The following is a 23,749-nucleotide window of genomic DNA, read 5'->3' as shown; positions in this document are numbered from 1 at the left end:
GAAGGGGACCTTCTTTTCAACCCCCGGGGCGTGACTCAAACGTCTGCAGCCTGTCATGAGCGGGTAACTGGCGGGAAGCCCTCTTATGCTACCTAGGCATCAAGGCTGCCAGAACCGAGACCCTCGCTAGGCTTTCGCAGAATAATATAGTAAGGAAATGAGGGGCTCGTTGAGGAAATACAGAAACATAGGTCGGCAGTCTACAACGCCAAAGGTGGCATAGGGGTGTGGTTAGGCTCTATTTTTTAGTACAATTAGAAGATAAGATTTTTTTTAATATAAGGAAGAAAGAAACAAAGGAAGAAAAACACGCGCCCAGAGTGGGGACCGAACCCACGCCTTTCGATTGGATCTCGAATGCCTTACCAATTCGGCTATCTGGGCGACTGTGTTCTCCTTCACTTTCTGGGCTATTTATATTTACTAGAAGTGTATCTGACGCTTGAGGGTGGTAGCCAGCGCCACTATGACTACACGAGGAGAAGGGGACCTTCTTTTCAACCCCCGGGGCGTGACTCAAACGTCTACAGCCTGTCATGAGCGGGTAACTGGCGGGAAGCCCTCTTATGCTACCTAGGCATCAAGGCTGCCAGAACCGAGACCCTCGCTAGGCTTTCGCAGAATAATATAGTAAGGAAATGAGGGGCTCGTTGAGGAAATACAGAAACATAGGTCGGCTGTATACAACGCCAAAAGTGGCATAGGGGTGTGGTTAGGCTCTATTTTTTAGTACAGTTAGAAGTTAAGATTTTTTCGTAATATAAGGAAGAAAGAAAAAAAGAAAAACACGCGCCCAGAGTGGGGAACGAACCCACGCCTTTCGATTGGATCTCGAATGCCCTACCAATTCGGCTATCTGGCGACTGTGTTCTCCTTCACTTTCTGGGCTATTTATATTTACTAGAAGTGTATCTGACGCTTGAGGGTGGTAGCCAGCGCCAGTATGACTACACGGGGAGAAGAGGACCTTCTTTTCAACCCCGGGGCGTGACTCAAACGTCTACAGCCTGTCATGAGCGGGTAACTGGCGGGAACCCCTCTTATGCTACCTAGGCATCAAGGCCTCCAGAACCGAGACCATCGCTAGGCTTTCGCAGAATAATATAGTAAGGAAATGAGGGGCTCGTTGAGGAAATACAGAAACATAGGTCGGCAGTCTACAACACCAAAGGTGGCATAGGGGTGTGGTTAGGCTCTATTTTTAGTACAGTTAGAAGTTAAGATTTTTTTTAATATAAGGAAGAAAGAAAGAAAGAAAGAAAGAAAAACACGCGCCCAGAGTGGGGACCGAACCCTCGCCTTTCGATTGGATCTCGAATGCCTTACCAATTCGGCTATCTGGGCGACTGTGTTCTCCTTCACTTTCTGGGCTATTTATATTTACTAGAAGTGTATCTGACGCTTGAGGGTGGTAGCCAGCGCCACTATGACTACACGGGGAGAAGGGGACCTTCTTTTCAACCCCCGGGGCGTGATTCAAACGTCTACAGCCTGTCATGAGCGGGTAACTGGCGGGAAGCCCTCTTATGCTATCTAGGCATCAAGGCTGCCAGAACCGAGACCCTCGCTAGGCTTTCGCAGAATAATATTGTAAGGAAATGAGGGGCTCGTTGAGGAAATACAGAAACATAGGTCGGCAGTGTACAACGCCAAAGGTGGCATAGGGGTGTGGTTAGGCTCAATTTTTTAGTACAGTTATAGGTTAAGATTTTTTAATATAAGGAAGAAAGAAAGAAAGAAAAACACGCGCCCAGAGTGGGGGCCGAACCCACGCCTTTCGATTGGATCTCGAATGCCTTACCAATTCGGTTATCTGGGCGACTGTGTTCTCCTTCACTTTCTTGGCTATTTATATTTACTAGAAGTGTATCTGACGCTTGAGGGTGGTAGCCAGCGCCACTATGACTTCACGGGAAGAAGGGGACCTTCTTTTCAACCCCGGGGCGTGACTAAAACGTCTACAGCCTGTCATGTGCGGGTAACTGGTGGGAAGCCCTCTTATGCTACCTAGGCATCAAGGCTGCCAGAACCGAGACCCTCGCTAGGCTTTCGCAGAATAATATAGTAAGGAAATGAGGGGCTCGTTGAGGAAATACAGAAAAATAGGTCGGCAGTCTACAGCGCCAAAGGTGGCATAGGGGTGTGGTTAGGCTCTATTTTTTAGTACAGTTAGAAGTTAGGATTTTTTAAATACAAGGCAGAAAGAAAGAAAGAAAGAAAAACACGCGCCCAGAGTGGGTACCGAACCCACGCCTTTCGATTGGATCTCGAATGCCTTACCAATTCGGCTATCTGGGCGACTGTGTTCTCCTTCACTTTCTGGGCTATATATATTTACTAGAAGTGTATCTTACGCTTGAGGGTGGTAGCCAGCGCCACTATGACTACACGGGGAGAAGGGGACCTTCTTTTCAACCCCCGGGGCATGACTCAAACGTCTACAGCCTGTCATGAGCGGGTAACTGGCGGGAAGCCCTCTTATGCTACGTAGGCATCAAGGCTGCCAGAACCGAGACCCTGGCTAGGCTTTCGCAGAATAATAATGAGGGGCTCGTTGAGGAAATACAGAAACATAGGTCGGCAGTCTACAACGCCAAAGGTGGCATAGGGGTGTGGTCAGGCTCTATTTTTTAGTACAGTTAGAAGTTAAGATTTTTTTAATATAAGGAAGAAAGAAAGAAAGAAAAAAAAAACACGCGGTCAGAGTGGGGACCGAACCCACGCCTTTCGATTGGATCTCGAATGCCTTACCAATTCGGCTATCAGGGCGACTGTGTTCTCCTTCATTTTCTGGGCTATTTATATTTACTAGAAGTGTATCTGACGCTTGAGGGTGGTAGCCAGCGCCACTATGACTACACGAGGAGAAGGGGACCTTCTTTTCAACCCCCGGGGCGTGACTCAAACGTCTGCAGCCTGTCATGAGCGGGTAACTGGCGGGAAGCCCTCTTATGCTACCTAGGCATCAAGGCTGCCAGAACCGAGACCCTCGCTAGGCTTTCGCAGAATAATATAGTAAGGAAATGAGGGGCTCGTTGAGGAAATACAGAAACATAGGTCGGCAGTCTACAACGCCAAAGGTGGCATAGGGGTGTGGTTAGGCTCTATTTTTTAGTACAATTAGAAGATAAGATTTTTTTTAATATAAGGAAGAAAGAAACAAAGGAAGAAAAACACGCGCCCAGAGTGGGGACCGAACCCACGCCTTTCGATTGGATCTCGAATGCCTTACCAATTCGGCTATCTGGGCGACTGTGTTCTCCTTCACTTTCTGGGCTATTTATATTTACTAGAAGTGTATCTGACGCTTGAGGGTGGTAGCCAGCGCCACTATGACTACACGGGGAGAAGGGGACCTTCTTTTCAACCCCCGGGGCGTGATTCAAACGTCTACAGCCTGTCATGAGCGGGTAACTGGCGGGAAGCCCTCTTATGCTATCTAGGCATCAAGGCTGCCAGAACCGAGACCCTCGCTAGGCTTTCGCAGAATAATATTGTAAGGAAATGAGGGGCTCGTTGAGGAAATACAGAAACATAGGTCGGCAGTGTACAACGCCAAAGGTGGCATAGGGGTGTGGTTAGGCTCAATTTTTTAGTACAGTTATAGGTTAAGATTTTTTAATATAAGGAAGAAAGAAAGAAAGAAAAACACGCGCCCAGAGTGGGGGCCGAACCCACGCCTTTCGATTGGATCTCGAATGCCTTACCAATTCGGCTATCTGGGCGACTGTGTTCTCCTTCACTTTCTGGGCTATTTATATTTACGAGAAGTGTATCTGACGCTTGAGGGTGGTAGCCAGCGCCACTATGACTACACGGGGAGAAGGGGACCTTCTTTTCAACCCCCGGGGCGTGACTCAAACGTCTACAGCCTGTCATGAGCGGGTAACTGGCGGGAAGCCCTCTTATGCTACCTAGGCATCAAGGCTGCCTGAACCGAGATCCTCGCTAGGCTTTCGCAGAATATTATAGTAAGAATATGAGGGGCTCGTTGAGTAAATACAGAAACATAGGTCGGCAGTCTACAACGCCAAAGGTGGCATAGGGGTGTGGTTAGGCTCTATTTTTTAGTACAGTTATAGGTTAAGATTTTTTTGTAATATAAGGAAGAAAGAAAGAAAGAAAAACACGCGCCCAGAGTGGGGGCCGAACCCACGCCTTTCGATTGGATCTTGAATGCCTTACCAATTCGGCTATCTGGGCGACTGTGTTCTCCTTCACTTTCTGGGCTATTTATATTTACTAGAAGTGTATCTGACGCTTGAGGGTGGTAGCCAGCGCCACTATGGCTACACGGGGAGAAGGAGACCTTCTTTTCAACGTCGGGGCGTGACTCAAACGTCTACAGCCTGTCATGAGCGGGTAACTGGCGGGAAGCCCTCTTAAGCTACCTAGGCATCAAGGCTGCCAGAACCGAGATCCTCGCTAGGCTTTCGCAGAATAATATAGTAAGGAAATGAGGGGCTCGTTGAGGAAATACAGAAACATAGGTCGGCAGTCTACAATGCCAAAGGTGGCATAGGGGTGTGGTCAGGCTCTATTTTTTAGTACAGTTAGAAGTTAAGATTTTTTTAATATAAGGAAGAAAGAAAGAAAGAAAAACACGCGCCCAGAGTGGGGGCCGAACCCACACCTTTCGATGGGATCTCGAATGCCTTACAAATTCGGCTATCTGGGCGACTGTGTTCTCCTTCACTTTCTGGGCTATTTATATTTACTAGAAGTGTATCTGATGCTTGAGGGTGGTAGCCAGCGCCATTATGACTACACGGGGAGAAGGGGACCTTCTTTTCAACCCCCGGGGCGTGACTCAAACATCTACAGCCTTTCATGAGCGGGTAACTCGCAGGAAGCCCTCTTATGCTACCTAGGCATCAAGGCTGCCAGAACCGAGACCCTCGCTAGGCTTTCGCAGAATAATGTAGTAAGGAAATGAGGGGCTCGTTGAGGAAATACAGAAACATAGGTCGGCAGTCTACAGTGACAAAGGTGGCATAGGGGTGTGGTTAGGCTCTATTTTTTAGTACAGTTAGAAGTTAGGATTTTTTTATACAAGGCAGAAAGAAAGAAAGAAAGAAAAACACGCGCCCAGAGTGGGTACCAAACCCATGCCTTTCGATTGGATCTCGAATGCCTTACCAATTCGGCTATCTGGGCGACTGTGTTCTTCTTCACTTTCTTGGCTATTTATATTTACTAGAAGTGTATCTGATGCTTGAGGGTGGTAGCCAGCGCCACTATGACTACACGAGAAGAAGGGGACCTTCTTTTCAACCCCCGGGGCGTGACTCAAACGTCTACAGCCTGTCATGAGCGGGTAACTGGCGGGAAGCCCTCTTATGCTACCTAGGCATCAAGGCTGCCAGAACCGAGACCGTCGCTAGGCTTTCGCAGAATAATATAGTAAGGAAATGAGGGGCTCGTTGAGGAAATACAGAAACATAGGTCGGCAGTCTACAACGCCAAAGGTGGCATAGGGGTGTGGTTAGGCACTATTTTTTAGTACAGTTAGAAGTTAAGATTTTTTTTAATATAAGGAAGAAAGAAAAACAAAGAACACGCGGTCAGAGTGGGGACCGAACCCACGCCTTTCGATTGGATCTCGAATGCCTTACCAATTCGGCTATCTGGGCGACTGTGTTCTCCTTCACTTTCTGGGCTATTTATATTTACTAGAAGTGTATCTGACGCTTAAGGGTGGTAGCCAGCGCCACTATGACTTCACGGGAAGAAGGGGACCTTCTTTTCAACCCCCGGGGCGTGACTCAAACGTCTGCAGCCTGTCATGAGCGGGTAACTGGCGGGAAGCCCTCTAATGCTACCTAGGCATCAAGGCTGCCAGAACCGAGACCCTCGCTAGGCTTTCGCAGAATTATATAGTAAGGAAATGAGGGGCTCGTTGAGGAAATACAGAAACATAGGTCGGCAGTGTACAACGCCAAAGGTGGCATAGGGGTGTGGTTAGGCTTTTTTTTAGTACAGTTAGAAGTTGAGATTTTTTTAATATAAGGAAGAAAGAAAGAAAGAAAAAAAAAACATGCGGTCAGAGTGGGGACCGAACCCACGCCTTTCGATTGGATCTCGAATGCCTTACCAATTCGGCTATCTGGGCGACTGTGTTCTCGTTCACTTTCTGGGCTATTTATATTTACTAGAAGTGTATCTGACGCTTGAGGGTGGTAGCCAGCGCCATTATGACTACACGGGGAGAAGGGGACCTTCTTTTCAACCCCGGGGTGTGACTCAAACGTCTACAGCCTGTCATGAGCGGGTAACTGGCGGGAAGGCCTCTTATGCTACATAGGCATCAAGGCTGCCAGAACCGAGACCCTCGCTAGGCTTTCGCAGAATAATATAGTAAGGAAATGAGGGGCTCGTTGAGGAAATACAGAAACATAGGTCGGCAGTCTACAACACCAAAGTTGGCATAGGGGAGTGGTTAGGCTCTATTTTTTAGTAAAGTTAGAAGTTAAGATTTTTTTTAATATAAGGAAGAAAGAAAGAAAGAAAGAAAAACACGCGCCCAGAGTGGGGACCGAACCCACGCCTTTCGATTGGATCTCGAATGCCTTACCAATTCGGCTATCTGGGCGACTGTGTTCTCCTTCACTTTCTGGGCTTTTTATATTTACTAGAAGTGTATCTGACGCTTGAGGGTGGTTGCCAGTGCCTTTATGACTACACGGGGAGAAGGGGACCTTCTTTTCAACCCCCGGGGTGTGACTCAAACGTCTACAGCCTGTCATGAGCGGGTAACTGGCGGGAAGGCCTCTTATGCTACCTAGGCATCAAGGCTGCCAGAACCGAGACCCTCGTAAGGCTTTCGCAGAATAATATAGTAAGGAAATGAGGGGCTCGTTGAGGAAATACAGAAACATAGGTCGGCAGTCTACAACGCCAAAGGTGGCATAGGGGTGTGGTTAGGCACTATTTTTTAGTACAGTTAGAAGTTAAGATTTTTTTAATATAAGGAAGAAAGAAAGAAAAACAAAAAACACGCGCCCAGAGTGGGGACCGAACCCACGCCTTTCGATTGAATCTCGAATGCCTTATCCATTCGGCTATCTGGGCGACTGTGTTCTCCTTCACTTTCTGGGCTATTTATATTTACTAGAAGTGTATCTGACGCTTAAGGGTGGTAGCCAGCGCCACTATGACTACACGGGGAGAAGGGGACCTTCTTTTCAACCCCCGGAGCGTGACTCAAACGTCTACAGCCTGTCATGAGCGGGTAATTGGCGGGAAGCCCTCTTATGCTACCTAGGCATCAAGGCTGCCAGAACCGAGACCCTCGCTAGGCTTTCGCAGAATAATATAGTAAGTAAATGAGGGGCTCGTTGAGGAAATACAGAAACATAGGTCGGCAGTCTACAACGCCAAAGGTGGCATAGGGGTGTGGTTAGGCTCTATTTTTTAGTACAGTTATAGGTTAAGATTTTTTTAATATAAGGAAGAAAGAAAGAAAGAAAAACACGCGCCCAGAGTGGGGGCCGAACCCACGCCTTTCGATTGGATCTCGAATGCCTTACCAATTCGGCTATCTGGGCGACTATGTTCTCCTTCACTTTCTGGGCTATTTATATTTACTAGAAGTGTATCTGACGCTTGAGGGTGGTAGCCAGCGCCACTATGACTACACGAGGAGAAGGGGACCTTCTTTTCAACCCCCGGGGCGTGACTCAAACGTCTACAGCCTGTCATGTGCGGGTAACTGGCGGGAAGCCCTCTTATGCTACCTAGGCATCAAGGCTGCCAGAACCGAGACCCTGGCTAGGCTTTCGCAGAATAATATAGTAAGGAAATGAGGGGCTCGTTGAGGAAATACAGAAACATAGGTCGGCAGTCTACAACGCCAAAGGTGGCATAGGGGTGTGGTCAGGCTCTATTTTTTAGTACAGTTAGAAGTTAAGATTTTTTTAATATAAGGAAGAAAGAAAGAAAGAAAAACACGCGCCCAGAGTGGGGGCCGAACCCACACCTTTCGTTGGGATCTCGAATGCCTTACAAATTCGGCTATCTGGGCGACTGTGTTCTCCTTCACTTTCTGGGCTATTTATATTTACTAGAAGTGTATCTGATGCTTGAGGGTGGTAGCCAGCGCCATTATGACTACACGGGGAGAAGGGGACCTTCTTTTCAACCCCCGGGGCGTGACTCAAACATCTACAGCCTTTCATGAGCGGGTAACTCGCAGGAAGCCCTCTTATGCTACCTAGGCATCAAGGCTGCCAGAACCGAGACCCTCGCTAGGCTTTCGCAGAATAATGTAGTAAGGAAATGAGGGGCTCGTTGAGGAAATACAGAAACATAGGTCGGCAGTCTACAGCGACAAAGGTGGCATAGGGGTGTGGTTAGGCTCTATTTTTTAGTACAGTTAGAAGTTAGGATTTTTTTATACAAGGCAGAAAGAAAGAAAGAAAGAAAAACACGCGCCCAGAGTGGGTACCGAACCCATGCCTTTCGATTGGATCTCGAATACCTTACCAATTCGGCTATCTGGGCGACTGTGTTCTTCTTCACTTTCTGGGCTATTTATATTTACTAGAAGTGTATCTGATGCTTGAGGGTGGTAGCCAGCGCCACTATGACAACACGAGAAGAAGGGGACCTTCTTTTCAACCCCCGGAGCGTGACTCAAACGTCTACAGCCTGTCATGAGCGGGTAACTGGCGGGAAGCCCTCTTATGCTACCTAGGCATCAAGGCTGCCAGAACCGAGACCGTCGCTAGGCTTTCGCAGAATAATATAGTAAGGAAATGAGGGGCTCGTTGAGGAAATACAGAAACATAGGTCGGCAGTCTACAACGCCAAAGGTGGCATAGGGGTGTGGTTAGGCACTATTTTTTAGTACAGTTAGAAGTTAAGATTTTTTTAATATAAGGAAGAAAGAAAGAAAAACAAAAAACACGCGGTCAGAGTGGGGACCGAACCCACGCCTTTCGATTGGATCTCGAATGCCTTACCAATTCGGCTATCTGGGCGACTGTGTTCTCCTTCACTTTCTGGGCTATTTATATTTACTAGAAGTGTATCTGACGCTTAAGGGTGGTAGCCAGCGCCACTATGACTTCACGGGAAGAAGGGGACCTTCTTTTCAACCCCCGGGGCGTGACTCAAACGTCTGCAGCCTGTCATGAGCGGGTAACTGGCGGGAAGCCCTCTAATCCTACCTAGGCATCAAGGCTGCCAGAACCGAGACCCTCGCTAGGCTTTCGCAGAATTATATAGTAAGAAAATGAGGGGCTCGTTGAGGAAATACAGAAACATAGGTTGGCAGTGTACAACGCCAAAGGTGGCATAGGGGTGTGGTTAGGCTTTTTTTTAATACAGTTAGAAGTTAGGATTTTTTTTAAATACAAGGAAGAAAGAAAGAAAGAAAGAAAAACACGCGCCCAGAGTGGGGACCAAACTTACGCCTTTCGATTGGATCTCGAATGCCTTACCAATTCGGCTATCTGGGCGACTGTGTTCTCCTTCACTTTCTGGGCTATTTATATTTACTAGAAGTGTATCTGACGCTTAAGGGTGGTAGCCAGCGCCACTATGACTACACGGGGAGAAGGGGACCTTCTTTTCAACCCCGGGGTGTGACTCAAACGTCTACAGCCTGTCATGAGCGGGTAACTGGCGGGAAGGCCTCTTATGCTACCTAGGCATCAAGGCTGCCAGAACCGAGACCCTCGCTAGGCTTTCGCAGAATAATATAGTAAGGAAATGAGGGGCTCGTTGAGGAAATACAGAAACATAGGTCGGCAGTCTACAACACCAAAGGTGGCATAGGGGAGTGGTTAGGCTCTATTTTTTAGTACAGTTAGAAGTTAAGATTTTTTTTAAATACAAGGAAGAAAGAAAGAAAGAAAGAAAAACACGCGCCCAGAGTGGGGACCAAACTTACGCCTTTCGATTGGATCTCGAATGCCTTACCAATTCGGCTATCTGGGCAACTGTGTTCTCCTTCACTTTCTGGGCTATTTATATTTTCTAGAAGTGTATCTGACGCTTGAGGGTGGTAGCCAGCGCCACTATGACTACACGGGGAGAAAGGGACCTTCTTTTCAACCCCGGGGCGTGACTCAAACGTCTACAGCCTGTCATGAGCGGGTAACTGGCGGGAAGCCCTCTCATGCTACCTAGGCATCAAGGCTGCCAGAACCGGGACCCTCGCTAGGCTTTCGCAGAATAATATAGTAAGGAAATGAGGGGCTCGTTGAGGAAATACAGAAAAATAGGTCGGCAGTCTACAACACCGAAAGTGGCATAGGGGTGTGGTTAGGCTTTATTTTTTAGTACAGTGAGAAGTTAAGATTTTTTTTAATATAAGGAAGAAAGAAAGAAAGAAAGAAAAACACGCGCCCAGAGTGGGGACCAAACTTACGCCTTTCGATTGGATCTCGAATGCCTTACCAATTCGGCTATCTGGGCGACTGTGTTCTCCTTCACTTTCGTGGCTATTTATATTTTCTAGAAGTGTATCTGACGCTTGAGGGTGGTAGCCAGCGCCACTATGACTACACGGGGAGAAAGGGACCTTCTTTTCAACCCCGGGGCGTGACTCAAACGTCTACAGCCTGTCATGAGCGGGTAACTGGCGGGAAGCCCTCTTATGCTACCTAGGCATCAAGGCTGCCAGAACCGGGACCCTCGCTAGGCTTTCGCAGAATAATATAGTAAGGAAATGAGGGGCTCGTTGAGGAAATACAGAAACATAGGTCGGCAGTCTACAACACCGAAAGTGGCATAGGGGTGTGGTTAGGCTCTATTTTTTAGTACAGTGAGAAGTTAAGATTTTTTTTTAATATAAGGAAGAAAGAAAGAAAGAAAGAAAAACTCGCGCCCAGAGTGGGGACCGAACCCACGCCTTTCGATTGAATCTCGAATGCCTTACCCATTCGGCTATCTGGGCGACTGTGTTCTCCTTCACTTTCTGGGCTATTTATATTTACTAGAAGTGTATCTGACGCTTAAGGGTGGTAGCCAGCGCCACTATGACTACACGGGGAGAAGGGGACCTTCTTTTCAACCTTCGGGGCGTGACTCAAACGTCTACAGCCTGTCATGAGCGGGTAACTGGCGGGAAGCCCTCTTATGCTACCTAGGCATCAAGGCTGCCAGAACCGAGACCCTCGCTAGGCTTTCGCAGAATAATATAGTAAGGAAATGAGGGGCTCGTTGAGGAAATACAGAAACATAGGTCGGCAGTCTACAATGCCAAAGGTGGCATAGGGGTGTGGTTAGGCTCTATTTTTTAGTACAGTTATAGGTTAAGATTTTTTTAATAGAAGGAAGAAAGAAAGAAAGAAAAACACGCGCCCAGAGTGGGGGCCGAACCCACGCCTTTCGATTGGATCTCGAATGCCTTACCAATTCGGCTATCTGGGCGACTGTGTTCTCCTTCACTTTCTGGGCTATTTATATTTACGAGAAGTGTATCTGACGCTTGAGGGTGGTAGCCAGCGCCACTATGACTACACGGGGAGAAGTGGACCTTCTTTTCAACCCCCGGGGCGTGACTCAAACGTCTACAGCCTGTCATGAGCGGGTAACTGGCGGGAAGCCCTCTTATGCTACCTAGGCATCAAGGCTGCCTGAACCGAGATCCTCGCTAGGCTTTCGCAGAATATTATAGTAAGGAAATGAGGGGCTCGTTGAGGAAATACAGAAACATAGGTCGGCAGTCTACAACGCCAAAGGTGGCATAGGGGTGTGGTTAGGCTCTATTTTTTAGTACAGTTATAGGTTAAGATTTTTTTGTAATATAAGGAAGAAAGAAAGAAAGAAAAACACGCGCCCAGAGTGGGGGCCGAACCCACGCCTTTCGATTGGATCTTGAATGCCTTACCAATTCGGCTATCTGGGCGACTGTGTTCTCCTTCACTTTCTGGGCTATTTATATTTACTAGAAGTGTATCTGACGCTTGAGGGTGGTAGCCAGGGCCACTATGGCTACACGGGGAGAAGGAGACCTTTTCAACCTCGGGGCGTGACTCAAACGTCTACAGCCTGTCATGAGCGGGTAACTGGCGGGAAGCCCTCTTAAGCTACCTAGGCATCAAGGCTGCCAGAACCGAGATCCTCGCTAGGCTTTCGCAAAATAATATAGTAAGGAAATGAGGGGCTCGTTGAGGAAATACAGAAACATAGGTCGGCAGTCTACAACGCCAAAGGTGGCATAGGGGTGTGGTCAGGCTCTATTTTTTAGTACAGTTAGAAGTTAAGATTTTTTTAATATAAGGAAGAAAGAAAGAAAGAAAAACACGCGCCCAGAGTGGGGGCCGAACCCACACCTTTCAATGGGATCTCGAATGCCTTACAAATTCGGCTATCTGGGCGACTGTGTTCTCCTTCACTTTCTGGGCTATTTATATTTACTAGAAGTGTATCTGATGCTTGAGGGTGCTAGCCAGCGCCATTATGACAACACGGGGAGAAGGGGACCTTCTTTTCAACCCCCGGGGCGTGACTCAAACATCTACAGCCTTTCATGAGCGGGTAACTCGCAGGAAGCCCTCTTATGCTATCTAGGCATCAAGGCTGCCAGAACCGAGACCCTCGCTAGGCTTTCGCAGAATAATGTAGTAAGGAAATGAGGGGCTCGTTGAGGAAATACAGAAACATAGGTCGGCAGTCTACAGCGACAAAGGTGGCATAGGGGTGTGGTTAGGCTCTATTTTTTAGTTCAGTTAGAAGTTAGGATTTTTTTTATACAAGGCAGAAAGAAAGAAAGAAAGAAAAACACGCGCCCAGAGTGGGTACCGAACCCATGCCTTTCGATTGGATCTCGAATGCCTTACCAATTCGGCTATCTGGGCGACTGTGTTCTTCTTCACTTTCTGGGCTATTTATATTTACTAGAAGTGTATCTGATGCTTGAGGGTGGTAGCCAGCGCCACTATGACTACAGGAGAAGAAGGGGACCTTCTTTTCAACCCCCGGGGCGTGACTCAAATGTCTACAGCCTGTCATGAGCGGGTAACTGGCGGGAAGCCCTCTTATGCTACCTAGGCATCAAGGCTGCCAGAACCGAGACCGTCGCTAGGCTTTCGCAGAATAATATAGTAAGGAAATGAGGGGCTCGTTGAGGAAATACAGAAACATAGGTCGGCAGTCTACAACGCCAAAGGTGGCATAGGGGTGTGGTTAGGCACTATTTTTTAGTACAGTTAGAAGTTAAGATTTTTTTTAATATAAGGAAGAAAGAAAGAAAAACAAAAAACACGCCGTCAGAGTGGGGACCGAACCCACGCCTTTCGATTGGATCTCGAATGCCTTACCAATTCGGCTATCTGGGCGACTGTGTTCTCCTTCACTTTCTGGGCTATTTATATTTACTAGAAGTGTATCTGACACTTAAGGGTGGTAGCCAGCGCCACTATTACTTCACGGGAAGAAGGGGACCTTCGTTTCAACCCCCGGGGCGTGACTCAAACGTCTGCAGCCTGTCATGAGCGGGTAACTGGCGGGAAGCCCTCTAATGCTACCTAGGCATCAAGGCTGCCAGAACCGAGACCCTCGCTAGGCTTTCGCAGAATTATATAGTAAGGAAATGAGGGGCTCGTTGAGGAAATACAGAAACATAGGTCGGCAGTGTACAACGCCAAAGGTGGCATAGGGGTGTGGTTAGGCTTTTTTTTAGTACAGTTAGAAGTTGAGATTTTTTTAATATAAGGAAGAAAGAAAGAAAGAAAAAAAACACGCGGTCAGAGTGGGGATCGAACCCACGCCTTCGATTGGATCTCGAATGCCTTACCAATTCGGCTATCTGGGCGACTGTGTTCTCGTTCACTTTCTGGGCTATTTATATTTACTAGAAGTGTATCTGACGCTTGAGGGTGGTAGCCAGCGCCATTATGACTACACGGGGAGAAGGGGACCTTCTTTTCAACCCCGGGGTGTGACTCAAACGTCTACAGCCTGCCATGAGCGGGTAACTGGCGGGAAGGCCTCTTATGCTACCTAGGCATCAAGGCTGCCAGAATCGAGACCCTCGCCAGGCTTTCGCAGAATAATATAGTAAGGAAATGAGGGGCTCGTTGAGGAAATACAGAAACATAGGTCGGCAGTCTACAACACCAAAGGTGGCATAGGGGAGTGGTTAGGCTCTATTTTTTAGTACAGTTAGAAGTTAAGATTTTTTTTTTAATATAAGGAAGAAAGAAAGAAAGAAAGAAAAACACGCGCCCAGAGTGGGGACCGAACCCACGCCTTTCGATTGGATCTCGAATGCCTTACCAATTCGGCTATCTGGGCGACTGTGTTCTCCTTCACTTTCTGGGCTATTTATATTTACTAGAAGTGTATCTGACGCTTGAGGGTGGTAGCCAGTGCCTTTATGACTACACGGGGAGAAGGGGACCTTCTTTTCAACCCCCGGGGTGTGACTCAAACTTCTACAGCCTGTCATGAGCGGGTAACTGGCGGGAAGGCCTCTTATGCTACCTAGGCATCAAGGCTGCCAGAACCGAGACCCTCGCTAGGCTTTCGCAGAATAATATTGTAAGGAAATGAGGGGCTCGTTGAGGAAATACAGAAACATAGGTCGGCATTCTACAGCGCCAAAGGTGGCATAGGGGTGTGGTTAGGCTCTATTTTTTAGTACAGTGAGAAGTTAAGATTTTTTTTAATATAAGGAAGAAAGAAAGAAAGAAAGAAAAACTCGCGCCCAGAGTGGGGACCGAACCCACGCCTTTCGATTGAATCTCGAATGCCTTACCCATTCGGCTATCTGGGCGACTGTGTTCTCCTTCACTTTCTGGGCTATTTATATTTACTAGAAGTGTATCTGACGCTTAAGGGTGGTAGCCAGCGCCACTATGACTACACGGGGAGAAGGGGACCTTCTTTTCAACCCCCGGGGCGTGACTCAAACGTCTACAGCCTGTCATGAGCGGGTAACTGGCGGGAAGCCCTCTTATGCTACCTAGGCATCAAGGCTGCCAGAACCGAGACCCTCGCTAGGCTTTCGCAGAATAATATAGTAAGGAAATGAGGGGCTCGTTGAGGAAATACAGAAACATAGGTCGGCAGTCTACAACGCCAAAGGTGGCATAGGGGTGTGGTTAGGCTCTATTTTTTAGTACAGTTATAGGTTAAGATTTTTTTAATATGAGGAAGAAAGAAAGAAAGAAAAACACGCGCCCAGAGTGGGTACCGAACCCACGCCTTTCGATTGGATCTCGAATGCCTTACCAATTCGGCTATCTGGGCGACTGTGTTCTTCTTCACTTTCTTGGCTATTTATATTTACTAGAAGTGTATCTGATGCTTGAGGGTGGTAGCCAGCGCCACTATGACTACACGAGAAGAAGGGGACCTTCTTTTCAACCCCCGGGGCGTGACTCAAACGTCTACAGCCTGTCATGAGCGGGTAACTGGCGGGAAGCCCTCTTATGCTACCTAGGCATCAAGGCTGCCAGAACCGAGACCGTCGCTAGGCTTTCGCAGAATAATATAGTAAGGAAATGAGGGGCTCGTTGAGGAAATACAGAAACATAGGTCGGCAGTCTACAACGCCAAAGGTGGCATAGGGGTGTGGTTAGGCACTATTTTTTAGTACAGTTAGAAGTTAAGATTTTTTTTAATATAAGGAAGAAAGAAAAACAAAGAACACGCGGTCAGAGTGGGGACCGAACCCACGCCTTTCGATTGGATCTCGAATGCCTTACCAATTCGGCTATCTGGGCGACTGTGTTCTCCTTCACTTTCTGGGCTATTTATATTTACTAGAAGTGTATCTGACGCTTAAGGGTGGTAGCCAGCGCCACTATGACTTCACGGGAAGAAGGGGACCTTCTTTTCAACCCCCGGGGCGTGACTCAAACGTCTGCAGCCTGTCATGAGCGGGTAACTGGCGGGAAGCCCTCTAATGCTACCTAGGCATCAAGGCTGCCAGAACCGAGACCCTCGCTAGGCTTTCGCAGAATTATATAGTAAGGAAATGAGGGGCTCGTTGAGGAAATACAGAAACATAGGTCGGCAGTGTACAACGCCAAAGGTGGCATAGGGGTGTGGTTAGGCTTTTTTTTAGTACAGTTAGAAGTTGAGATTTTTTTAATATAAGGAAGAAAGAAAGAAAGAAAAAAAAAACATGCGGTCAGAGTGGGGACCGAACCCACGCCTTTCGATTGGATCTCGAATGCCTTACCAATTCGGCTATCTGGGCGACTGTGTTCTCGTTCACTTTCTGGGCTATTTATATTTACTAGAAGTGTATCTGACGCTTGAGGGTGGTAGCCAGCGCCATTATGACTACACGGGGAGAAGGGGACCTTCTTTTCAACCCCGGGGTGTGACTCAAACGTCTACAGCCTGTCATGAGCGGGTAACTGGCGGGAAGGCCTCTTATGCTACATAGGCATCAAGGCTGCCAGAACCGAGACCCTCGCTAGGCTTTCGCAGAATAATATAGTAAGGAAATGAGGGGCTCGTTGAGGAAATACAGAAACATAGGTCGGCAGTCTACAACACCAAAGTTGGCATAGGGGAGTGGTTAGGCTCTATTTTTTAGTAAAGTTAGAAGTTAAGATTTTTTTTAATATAAGGAAGAAAGAAAGAAAGAAAGAAAAACACGCGCCCAGAGTGGGGACCGAACCCACGCCTTTCGATTGGATCTCGAATGCCTTACCAATTCGGCTATCTGGGCGACTGTGTTCTCCTTCACTTTCTGGGCTTTTTATATTTACTAGAAGTGTATCTGACGCTTGAGGGTGGTTGCCAGTGCCTTTATGACTACACGGGGAGAAGGGGACCTTCTTTTCAACCCCCGGGGTGTGACTCAAACGTCTACAGCCTGTCATGAGCGGGTAACTGGCGGGAAGGCCTCTTATGCTACCTAGGCATCAAGGCTGCCAGAACCGAGACCCTCGTAAGGCTTTCGCAGAATAATATAGTAAGGAAATGAGGGGCTCGTTGAGGAAATACAGAAACATAGGTCGGCAGTCTACAACGCCAAAGGTGGCATAGGGGTGTGGTTAGGCACTATTTTTTAGTACAGTTAGAAGTTAAGATTTTTTTTAATATAAGGAAGAAAGAAAGAAAAACAAAAAACACGCGCCCAGAGTGGGGACCGAACCCACGCCTTTCGATTGAATCTCGAATGCCTTACCCATTCGGCTATCTGGGCGACTGTGTTCTCCTTCACTTTCTGGGCTATTTATATTTACTAGAAGTGTATCTGACGCTTAAGGGTGGTAGCCAGCGCCACTATGACTACACGGGGAGAAGGGGACCTTCTTTTCAACCCCCGGAGCGTGACTCAAACGTCTACAGCCTGTCATGAGCGGGTAATTGGCGGGAAGCCCTCTTATGCTACCTAGGCATCAAGGCTGCCAGAACCGAGACCCTCGCTAGGCTTTCGCAGAATAATATAGTAAGTAAATGAGGGGCTCGTTGAGGAAATACAGAAACATAGGTCGGCAGTCTACAACGCCAAAGGTGGCATAGGGGTGTGGTTAGGCTCTATTTTTTAGTACAGTTATAGGTTAAGATTTTTTTAATATAAGGAAGAAAGAAAGAAAGAAAAACACGCGCCCAGAGTGGGGGCCGAACCCACGCCTTTCGATTGGATCTCGAATGCCTTACCAATTCGGCTATCTGGGCGACTATGTTCTCCTTCACTTTCTGGGCTATTTATATTTACTAGAAGTGTATCTGACGCTTGAGGGTGGTAGCCAGCGCCACTATGACTACACGAGGAGAAGGGGACCTTCTTTTCAACCCCCGGGGCGTGACTCAAACGTCTACAGCCTGTCATGAGCGGGTAACTGGCGGGAAGCCCTCTTATGCTACCTAGGCATCAAGGCTGCCAGAACCGAGACCCTGGCTAGGCTTTCGCAGAATAATATAGTAAGGAAATGAGGGGCTCGTTGAGGAAATACAGAAACATAGGTCGGCAGTCTACAACGCCAAAGGTGGCATAGGGGTGTGGTCAGGCTCTATTTTTTAGTACAGTTAGAAGTTAAGATTTTTTTAATATAAGGAAGAAAGAAAGAAAGAAAAACACGCGCCCAGAGTGGGGGCCGAACCCACACCTTTCGTTGGGATCTCGAATGCCTTACAAATTCGGCTATCTGGGCGACTGTGTTCTCCTTCACTTTCTGGGCTATTTATATTTACTAGAAGTGTATCTGATGCTTGAGGGTGGTAGCCAGCGCCATTATGACTACACGGGGAGAAGGGGACCTTCTTTTCAACCCCCGGGGCGTGACTCAAACATCTACAGCCTTTCATGAGCGGGTAACTCGCAGGAAGCCCTCTTATGCTACCTAGGCATCAAGGCTGCCAGAACCGAGACCCTCGCTAGGCTTTCGCAGAATAATGTAGTAAGGAAATGAGGGGCTCGTTGAGGAAATACAGAAACATAGGTCGGCAGTCTACAGCGACAAAGGTGGCATAGGGGTGTGGTTAGGCTCTATTTTTTAGTACAGTTAGAAGTTAGGATTTTTTTATACAAGGCAGAAAGAAAGAAAGAAAGAAAAACACGCGCCCAGAGTGGGTACCGAACCCATGCCTTTCGATTGGATCTCGAATGCCTTACCAATTCGGCTATCTGGGCGACTGTGTTCTTCTTCACTTTCTGGGCTATTTATATTTACTAGAAGTGTATCTGATGCTTGAGGGTGGTAGCCAGCGCCACTATGACAACACGAGAAGAAGGGGACCTTCTTTTCAACCCCCGGGGCGTGACTCAAACGTCTACAGCCTGTCATGAGCGGGTAACTGGCGGGAAGCCCTCTTATGCTACCTAGGCATCAAGGCTGCCAGAACCGAGACCGTCGCTAGGCTTTCGCAGAATAATATAGTAAGGAAATGAGGGGCTCGTTGAGGAAATACAGAAACATAGGTCGGCAGTCTACAACGCCAAAGGTGGCATAGGGGTGTGGTTAGGCACTATTTTTTAGTACAGTTAGAAGTTAAGATTTTTTTAATATAAGGAAGAAAGAAAGAAAAACAAAAAACACGCGGTCAGAGTGGGGACCGAACCCACGCCTTTCGATTGGATCTCGAATGCCTTACCAATTCGGCTATCTGGGCGACTGTGTTCTCCTTCACTTTCTGGGCTATTTATATTTACTAGAAGTGTATCTGACGCTTAAGGGTGGTAGCCAGCGCCACTATGACTTCACGGGAAGAAGGGGACCTTCTTTTCAACCCCCGGGGCGTGACTCAAACGTCTGCAGCCTGTCATGAGCGGGTAACTGGCGGGAAGCCCTCTAATCCTACCTAGGCATCAAGGCTGCCAGAACCGAGACCCTCGCTAGGCTTTCGCAGAATTATATAGTAAGAAAATGAGGGGCTCGTTGAGGAAATACAGAAACATAGGTTGGCAGTGTACAACGCCAAAGGTGGCATAGGGGTGTGGTTAGGCTTTTTTTTAATACAGTTAGAAGTTAGGATTTTTTTTAAATACAAGGAAGAAAGAAAGAAAGAAAGAAAAACACGCGCCCAGAGTGGGGACCAAACTTACGCCTTTCGATTGGATCTCGAATGCCTTACCAATTCGGCTATCTGGGCGACTGTGTTCTCCTTCACTTTCTGGGCTATTTATATTTACTAGAAGTGTATCTGACGCTTAAGGGTGGTAGCCAGCGCCACTATGACTACACGGGGAGAAGGGGACCTTCTTTTCAACCCCGGGGTGTGACTCAAACGTCTACAGCCTGTCATGAGCGGGTAACTGGCGGGAAGGCCTCTTATGCTACCTAGGCATCAAGGCTGCCAGAACCGAGACCCTCGCTAGGCTTTCGCAGAATAATATAGTAAGGAAATGAGGGGCTCGTTGAGGAAATACAGAAACATAGGTCGGCAGTCTACAACACCAAAGGTGGCATAGGGGAGTGGTTAGGCTCTATTTTTTAGTACAGTTAGAAGTTAAGATTTTTTTAAATACAAGGAAGAAAGAAAGAAAGAAAGAAAAACACGCGCCCAGAGTGGGGACCAAACTTACGCCTTTCGATTGGATCTCGAATGCCTTACCAATTCGGCTATCTGGGCAACTGTGTTCTCCTTCACTTTCTGGGCTATTTATATTTTCTAGAAGTGTATCTGACGCTTGAGGGTGGTAGCCAGCGCCACTATGACTACACGGGGAGAAAGGGACCTTCTTTTCAACCCCGGGGCGTGACTCAAACGTCTACAGCCTGTCATGAGCGGGTAACTGGCGGGAAGCCCTCTCATGCTACCTAGGCATCAAGGCTGCCAGAACCGGGACCCTCGCTAGGCTTTCGCAGAATAATATAGTAAGGAAATGAGGGGCTCGTTGAGGAAATACAGAAAAATAGGTCGGCAGTCTACAACACCGAAAGTGGCATAGGGGTGTGGTTAGGCTTTATTTTTTAGTACAGTGAGAAGTTAAGATTTTTTTTAATATAAGGAAGAAAGAAAGAAAGAAAGAAAAACACGCGCCCAGAGTGGGGACCAAACTTACGCCTTTCGATTGGATCTCGAATGCCTTACCAATTCGGCTATCTGGGCGACTGTGTTCTCCTTCACTTTCTGGGCTATTTATATTTTCTAGAAGTGTATCTGACGCTTGAGGGTGGTAGCCAGCGCCACTATGACTACACGGGGAGAAAGGGACCTTCTTTTCAACCCCGGGGCGTGACTCAAACGTCTACAGCCTGTCATGAGCGGGTAACTGGCGGGAAGCCCTCTTATGCTACCTAGGCATCAAGGCTGCCAGAACCGGGACCCTCGCTAGGCTTTCGCAGAATAATATAGTAAGGAAATGAGGGGCTCGTTGAGGAAATACAGAAACATAGGTCGGCAGTCTACAACACCGAAAGTGGCATAGGGGTGTGGTTAGGCTCTATTTTTTAGTACAGTGAGAAGTTAAGATTTTTTTTTAATATAAGGAAGAAAGAAAGAAAGAAAGAAAAACTCGCGCCCAGAGTGGGGACCGAACCCACGCCTTTCGATTGAATCTCGAATGCCTTACCCATTCGGCTATCTGGGCGACTGTGTTCTCCTTCACTTTCTGGGCTATTTATATTTACTAGAAGTGTATCTGACGCTTAAGGGTGGTAGCCAGCGCCACTATGACTACACGGGGAGAAGGGGACCTTCTTTTCAACCTTCGGGGCGTGACTCAAACGTCTACAGCCTGTCATGAGCGGGTAACTGGCGGGAAGCCCTCTTATGCTACCTAGGCATCAAGGCTGCCAGAACCGAGACCCTCGCTAGGCTTTCGCAGAATAATATAGTAAGGAAATGAGGGGCTCGTTGAGGAAATACAGAAACATAGGTCGGCAGTCTACAATGCCAAAGGTGGCATAGGGGTGTGGTTAGGCTCTATTTTTTAGTACAGTTATAGGTTAAGATTTTTTTAATAGAAGGAAGAAAGAAAGAAAGAAAAACACGCGCCCAGAGTGGGGGCCGAACCCACGCCTTTCGATTGGATCTCGAATGCCTTACCAATTCGGCTATCTGGGCGACTGTGTTCTCCTTCACTTTCTGGGCTATTTATATTTACGAGAAGTGTATCTGACGCTTGAGGGTGGTAGCCAGCGCCACTATGACTACACGGGGAGAAGGGGACCTTCTTTTCAACCCCCGGGGCGTGACTCAAACGTCTACAGCCTGTCATGAGCGGGTAACTGGCGGGAAGCCCTCTTATGCTACCTAGGCATCAAGGCTGCCTGAACCGAGATCCTCGCTAGGCTTTCGCAGAATATTATAGTAAGGAAATGAGGGGCTCGTTGAGGAAATACAGAAACATAGGTCGGCAGTCTACAACGCCAAAGGTGGCATAGGGGTGTGGTTAGGCTCTATTTTTTAGTACAGTTATAGGTTAAGATTTTTTTGTAATATAAGGAAGAAAGAAAGAAAGAAAAACACGCGCCCAGAGTGGGGGCCGAACCCACGCCTTTCGATTGGATCTTGAATGCCTTACCAATTCGGCTATCTGGGCGACTGTGTTCTCCTTCACTTTCTGGGCTATTTATATTTACTAGAAGTGTATCTGACGCTTGAGGGTGGTAGCCAGGGCCACTATGGCTACACGGGGAGAAGGAGACCTTTTCAACCTCGGGGCGTGACTCAAACGTCTACAGCCTGTCATGAGCGGGTAACTGGCGGGAAGCCCTCTTAAGCTACCTAGGCATCAAGGCTGCCAGAACCGAGATCCTCGCTAGGCTTTCGCAAAATAATATAGTAAGGAAATGAGGGGCTCGTTGAGGAAATACAGAAACATAGGTCGGCAGTCTACAACGCCAAAGGTGGCATAGGGGTGTGGTCAGGCTCTATTTTTTAGTACAGTTAGAAGTTAAGATTTTTTTAATATAAGGAAGAAAGAAAGAAAGAAAAACACGCGCCCAGAGTGGGGGCCGAACCCACACCTTTCAATGGGATCTCGAATGCCTTACAAATTCGGCTATCTGGGCGACTGTGTTCTCCTTCACTTTCTGGGCTATTTATATTTACTAGAAGTGTATCTGATGCTTGAGGGTGCTAGCCAGCGCCATTATGACAACACGGGGAGAAGGGGACCTTCTTTTCAACCCCCGGGGCGTGACTCAAACATCTACAGCCTTTCATGAGCGGGTAACTCGCAGGAAGCCCTCTTATGCTATCTAGGCATCAAGGCTGCCAGAACCGAGACCCTCGCTAGGCTTTCGCAGAATAATGTAGTAAGGAAATGAGGGGCTCGTTGAGGAAATACAGAAACATAGGTCGGCAGTCTACAGCGACAAAGGTGGCATAGGGGTGTGGTTAGGCTCTATTTTTTAGTTCAGTTAGAAGTTAGGATTTTTTTATACAAGGCAGAAAGAAAGAAAGAAAGAAAAACACGCGCCCAGAGTGGGTACCGAACCCATGCCTTTCGATTGGATCTCGAATGCCTTACCAATTCGGCTATCTGGGCGACTGTGTTCTCCTTCACTTTCTGGGCTATTTATATTTACTAGAAGTGTATCTGACGCTTAAGGGTGGTAGCCAGCGCCACTATTACTTCACGGGAAGAAGGGGACCTTCGTTTCAACCCCCGGGGCGTGACTCAAATGTCTACAGCCTGTCATGAGCGGGTAACTGGCGGGAAGCCCTCTTATGCTACCTAGGCATCAAGGCTGCCAGAACCGAGACCGTCGCTAGGCTTTCGCAGAATAATATAGTAAGGAAATGAGGGGCTCGTTGAGGAAATACAGAAACATAGGTCGGCAGTCTACAACGCCAAAGGTGGCATAGGGGTGTGGTTAGGCACTATTTTTTAGTACAGTTAGAAGTTAAGATTTTTTTTAATATAAGGAAGAAAGAAAGAAAAACAAAAAACACGCCGTCAGAGTGGGGACCGAACCCACGCCTTTCGATTGGATCTCGAATGCCTTACCAATTCGGCTATCTGGGCGACTGTGTTCTCCTTCACTTTCTGGGCTATTTATATTTACTAGAAGTGTATCTGACGCTTAAGGGTGGTAGCCAGCGCCACTATTACTTCACGGGAAGAAGGGGACCTTCGTTTCAACCCCCGGGGCGTGACTCAAACGTCTGCAGCCTGTCATGAGCGGGTAACTGGCGGGAAGCCCTCTAATGCTACCTAGGCATCAAGGCTGCCAGAACCGAGACCCTCGCTAGGCTTTCGCAGAATTATATAGTAAGGAAATGAGGGGCTCGTTGAGGAAATACAGAAACATAGGTCGGCAGTGTACAACGCCAAAGGTGGCATAGGGGTGTGGTTAGGCTTTTTTTTAGTACAGTTAGAAGTTGAGATTTTTTTAATATAAGGAAGAAAGAAAGAAAGAAAAAAAACACGCGGTCAGAG

At 47.6% G+C, this 23,749-nt stretch overlaps 1 protein-coding gene and 17 non-coding genes across 19 annotated transcripts in view; 1 reads left to right on the top strand and 17 right to left on the bottom strand.

Moving 5' to 3' along the window:
- LOC144138627 (uncharacterized) overlaps window positions 1-23,749 on the top strand; it is a 220,077-nt gene that overhangs the window by 163,778 nt on the left and 32,550 nt on the right. The gene's annotated exons all lie outside the window — the stretch shown is intronic.
- Trnag-ucc (transfer RNA glycine (anticodon UCC)) lies at window positions 313-384 on the bottom strand. Its single transcript has one exon. It is a non-coding gene; the product is annotated as a tRNA-Gly (tRNA).
- Trnag-ucc (transfer RNA glycine (anticodon UCC)) lies at window positions 2,227-2,298 on the bottom strand. The gene has a single exon. It is a non-coding gene; the product is annotated as a tRNA-Gly (tRNA).
- On the bottom strand, window positions 3,179-3,250 carry Trnag-ucc (transfer RNA glycine (anticodon UCC)). The gene has a single exon. It is a non-coding gene; the product is annotated as a tRNA-Gly (tRNA).
- On the bottom strand, window positions 3,654-3,725 carry Trnag-ucc (transfer RNA glycine (anticodon UCC)). Its single transcript has one exon. It is a non-coding gene; the product is annotated as a tRNA-Gly (tRNA).
- Window positions 6,521-6,592, bottom strand: Trnag-ucc (transfer RNA glycine (anticodon UCC)). The gene has a single exon. It is a non-coding gene; the product is annotated as a tRNA-Gly (tRNA).
- Window positions 7,000-7,071, bottom strand: Trnae-uuc (transfer RNA glutamic acid (anticodon UUC)). The gene has a single exon. It is a non-coding gene; the product is annotated as a tRNA-Glu (tRNA).
- On the bottom strand, window positions 7,476-7,547 carry Trnag-ucc (transfer RNA glycine (anticodon UCC)). The gene has a single exon. It is a non-coding gene; the product is annotated as a tRNA-Gly (tRNA).
- On the bottom strand, window positions 10,832-10,903 carry Trnae-uuc (transfer RNA glutamic acid (anticodon UUC)). Its single transcript has one exon. It is a non-coding gene; the product is annotated as a tRNA-Glu (tRNA).
- Trnag-ucc (transfer RNA glycine (anticodon UCC)) lies at window positions 11,308-11,379 on the bottom strand. Its single transcript has one exon. It is a non-coding gene; the product is annotated as a tRNA-Gly (tRNA).
- On the bottom strand, window positions 14,176-14,247 carry Trnag-ucc (transfer RNA glycine (anticodon UCC)). The gene has a single exon. It is a non-coding gene; the product is annotated as a tRNA-Gly (tRNA).
- Window positions 14,657-14,728, bottom strand: Trnae-uuc (transfer RNA glutamic acid (anticodon UUC)). The gene has a single exon. It is a non-coding gene; the product is annotated as a tRNA-Glu (tRNA).
- Window positions 15,133-15,204, bottom strand: Trnag-ucc (transfer RNA glycine (anticodon UCC)). The gene has a single exon. It is a non-coding gene; the product is annotated as a tRNA-Gly (tRNA).
- On the bottom strand, window positions 16,568-16,639 carry Trnag-ucc (transfer RNA glycine (anticodon UCC)). The gene has a single exon. It is a non-coding gene; the product is annotated as a tRNA-Gly (tRNA).
- On the bottom strand, window positions 17,048-17,119 carry Trnae-uuc (transfer RNA glutamic acid (anticodon UUC)). The gene has a single exon. It is a non-coding gene; the product is annotated as a tRNA-Glu (tRNA).
- Window positions 17,524-17,595, bottom strand: Trnag-ucc (transfer RNA glycine (anticodon UCC)). The gene has a single exon. It is a non-coding gene; the product is annotated as a tRNA-Gly (tRNA).
- Trnae-uuc (transfer RNA glutamic acid (anticodon UUC)) lies at window positions 20,879-20,950 on the bottom strand. The gene has a single exon. It is a non-coding gene; the product is annotated as a tRNA-Glu (tRNA).
- Window positions 21,355-21,426, bottom strand: Trnag-ucc (transfer RNA glycine (anticodon UCC)). The gene has a single exon. It is a non-coding gene; the product is annotated as a tRNA-Gly (tRNA).

This window comes from Haemaphysalis longicornis, unplaced genomic scaffold, assembly GCF_048455015.1.
Source record: "Haemaphysalis longicornis isolate Haplotype H1 unplaced genomic scaffold, Haemaphysalis longicornis Haplotype H1 scaffold_5, whole genome shotgun sequence".
NCBI classification, from domain to species: Eukaryota; Metazoa; Arthropoda; class Arachnida; order Ixodida; family Ixodidae; genus Haemaphysalis; species Haemaphysalis longicornis.
The sequence above is the reverse complement of the archived record's forward strand: the minus strand, read 5'-3'. Positions and strand labels throughout refer to the sequence as shown.